Consider the following 3,172-nt stretch of genomic DNA (forward strand, 5'->3'; position numbering starts at 1 on the left):
CCCCACCGGACGATCTCATCGACACCGATGGCTTGGACCTACACGTGTGAGTGCATTGTTTTATATTTCCGTGTTTTCGTTTTCATGTTTTACATACATTTCTTAATGATGTTTTACATTATTTACTACGCCTTGCAGTATGAGCAGATAGAATAATCAGTCAGTCGTAGACTGGGGAGAGACACATGTCAAATACGTCCAGCAATGCAACGAACGACAAGGTCGCAAAGATCGGGAGAGAAGAGTACTCGACTAGGATGACTACAAGGCGCACCGGTTGTGGTACGACGATGGCAGAAAGTGTCGTATGCGCTTGAGGCCCCAGTGGATGATAGAAGATATTGAAGATCTTTATGATGACGGCTCCGATAATGAAGCCTACAATGAAAGCATCAGAGAGCTAAAAGGCGTATTTAGGGAGTATGCACCCCTCATGAACATAATTGTAAGTTCTGTTTATCTGTTTTCAACCTGTGGTTTGATGAAATATATACTTTAATGAGTGTGACTCATTTATTGTTTTACAGTCTTCGGAGCTGAACAAAAGCATTTTTGAAGCCTCTGATGCGTTAAGTTCTATCCACGGGACTCGAGATAGTGAGAACAAGTTGAGGGAATCAATGAAGGTAACATCGAGCCTCTACATTCTTTCTTATGGACATTTTCTTTTGTAATGATAAGCTTGATCCATATTGCAGAAGATTGTCAAAAAATGTCGCAACTTGGTGGGCCTGCTTGGGTGTGCTACGTCCCCTGTCCAAGAAGATGCAGAGGAAGAATATGAAGATGAAGAAGATGCAGAGGATGAAGTAGAAGAAGATGCAGAGGAAGAAGACGACGATGAACGAGCAGAAGAGATTGAGGTAGAACAGAGCGATGAAGAAGAGGAGTACGACGATGATGACGGACCTCCGCCAACTCAGACAACCCAACTAGAGAATAGGAAGGCACTGAGGAAAGATTGGAAAAGTCCATCGCCGTTTCAGAGAGTGCGTCCTCCTCAGCGCAAGAAGACGGGTGTCGAGACACGTTCAAAGCACAACGAGGACCGTACCTCCAAGAGGGGTAGGAGCAAGTGAAACTATGTATGTGTGAAAACATGTTGAAACTATTTACCTTAGCTATGTGTGAAAACATGTTGAAACTGTGTTGAAACTATTCACCTTAGCTATGTTAAAACTATGTGTTGAAATATTGTTGTGTCCAAAAATGATGGCAACAAACTGGAGGTTATAGAAGCCTTGTGATAACACCCTATCACCATGTGCCATGGCGGTAGGCCCTTACCGCCATGCCCCGTGGTGGTAAGGTGTGCAACCTTACCGTAATTTTCCTTGCTTTTCAGGCTGCGGAACGTGCCAGCTCTAGTTTTAACACCTTACCGCTAGAGGATCCTCGCGGTAGGCTCCAGACCACCTTACCGCCAAGCCCCGTGGTGGTAGGTTGTGCAACCTTACCGCCAGAGATTGTGGCGGTAGGATACTAATCCCCGTCAGCAGTCCAGACGACACCGTCTAGCCTAACGGCAACTTACGCCAAAGGGTCTCGCGGTAGCCTGTGTAAACCTACCGTCGTAGGCTCCGTCGGTAAAGAAAGGGTCAGATCCGAAATATTTTTCAAAAGAGGGTCACATCCGGATAAACTTAACCAAAAAGGTCAAAACAGTGAATTTTCGCGGTGGCTGCCCAATGACCATCACAAGGTACGATTTGGCATGTCAAATCTGTACGCTTCTAGGTATCTCCCCTAATAATAAACCACAAATCGCTTCTGTCTTACGTCGTGGCATTTTTGCAAAAAAAGTCCCTGAGGTTTATTGAAATCAACCCGCGGTCTCCCTGAAGTTGGGGCTCGTCTACCTGCGTGCGTGCAGAAACAAAGAGCTCGCAGGTCCTAACTGGCGACGTGAGCTTCGCGGCACGGCACAAAGAGCTCGCAGGTCCTAACTGGCGACGTGAGCTTCGCGGCACGGCTCCGGCATGGCGAGGAGGGCAAGGAAGGTCGGATCCACACCGGAGTTCCCCGGATCCGTCCATCCCCGATGGCTGGCAAGCGGACAACAGGCGCAGGTCACGGCGAGCAGGGTTGGGTGCTCGAGGGGCTCCTCCTCTCGATCCCAAAGGGGTTGGCTAGCGGCGACGCGCCAAGTGGTTGTGGCTGCGGGAGTGGATGCCGTCGTGGGTGAAGCGCCCCGACGAGGAGACAAGCGCGGGGTCGAGCAGGAGCTCGGGGTCGGCCATGCTTCTTGCGGGTGAGGCTGGTAGCACGGGAACGGCGGGGATGGGGTCGGCTTGGGGCCCGGAGCAGTTGCAGCGCCGCCAGACCCCCTTGCAGCTCGCTGGTGAGACCCTCCTCGCTGCCCTTTTCTTTTCCTTCATCCATCTTCCTCCAACTCCTCTCTCTCTCAATCCCCTCTGGTTTGTGAGCGGGATAGCCCCCGCGCAGCAGCTTCAGGGGGCTCGAGCGCCTGACCCTCCAAGCTCTCCTCATGGATCCAGGGAGAGAAGCTCCTCCCATGGACCTCATGCCCAGCGCCTTCTTCCTCTCTCTCTATCATCTTGCTTCCCCCTGCTTTCCCCTCCGAATCTCACATACAGGAGATGACAGGGCCACCGCCGCCGGTCACCAAGGCCCCGATCTGGATCGATCCGGTCGCCATCGGTCAGGACCCCGTCGCCCTCGCCCGGCGAGAATGACGCCAAGGCGATGTTGCCATATTGCCAGGGCCTCGAGGTTGGTTTTCATCTCATCGTTGCTATAGGAGACTATGAAAAATTTCAGTTGATGTTGTTTGGCACCGTGGTTGGCCGCTTGTTTCTGGATTATAAATGTTTCTGTTATTGCTCATAACTTCATATGTAGGCAATGAATGTGAATCGCAACACATGGACACAGAAATTTCCAAAATTGTCCATTTAGCAGACGCTGGTCGTATTGTCCTGCTCGATCTTTGTATTATGTGTTCATACAATTCTCAATGGAGTTTTGACCTTACCTAAAAAAGAAAAAAAATCTCAGATTGCCGGAAAGAGAATATCAGAAGACATATGATTGTGGTAATAGCCCACAATCGTAAGCAGGTTATGCTTGGCATTTTTCACAATTGTAAACTTTGACAAATATCCAAATCCTTGAGTCTCAGAGGTAACCGGACACTTATATGATCTCCTGG

General features: G+C 49.7%; 1 long non-coding RNA gene across 1 annotated transcript; it reads left to right on the forward strand.

Moving 5' to 3' along the window:
* Positions 1-2,248: 2,248 nt before the first annotated feature.
* On the forward strand, positions 2,249-2,788 carry LOC123451863. The gene is made up of 2 exons (XR_006632507.1): positions 2,249-2,341; positions 2,608-2,788. It is a non-coding gene; the product is annotated as an uncharacterized LOC123451863 (long non-coding RNA).
* Positions 2,789-3,172: the final 384 nt, after the last annotated feature.

This window comes from Hordeum vulgare, chromosome 5H (assembly GCF_904849725.1).
Source record: "Hordeum vulgare subsp. vulgare chromosome 5H, MorexV3_pseudomolecules_assembly, whole genome shotgun sequence".
Lineage (NCBI taxonomy): Eukaryota > Viridiplantae > Streptophyta > Magnoliopsida > Poales > Poaceae > Hordeum > Hordeum vulgare.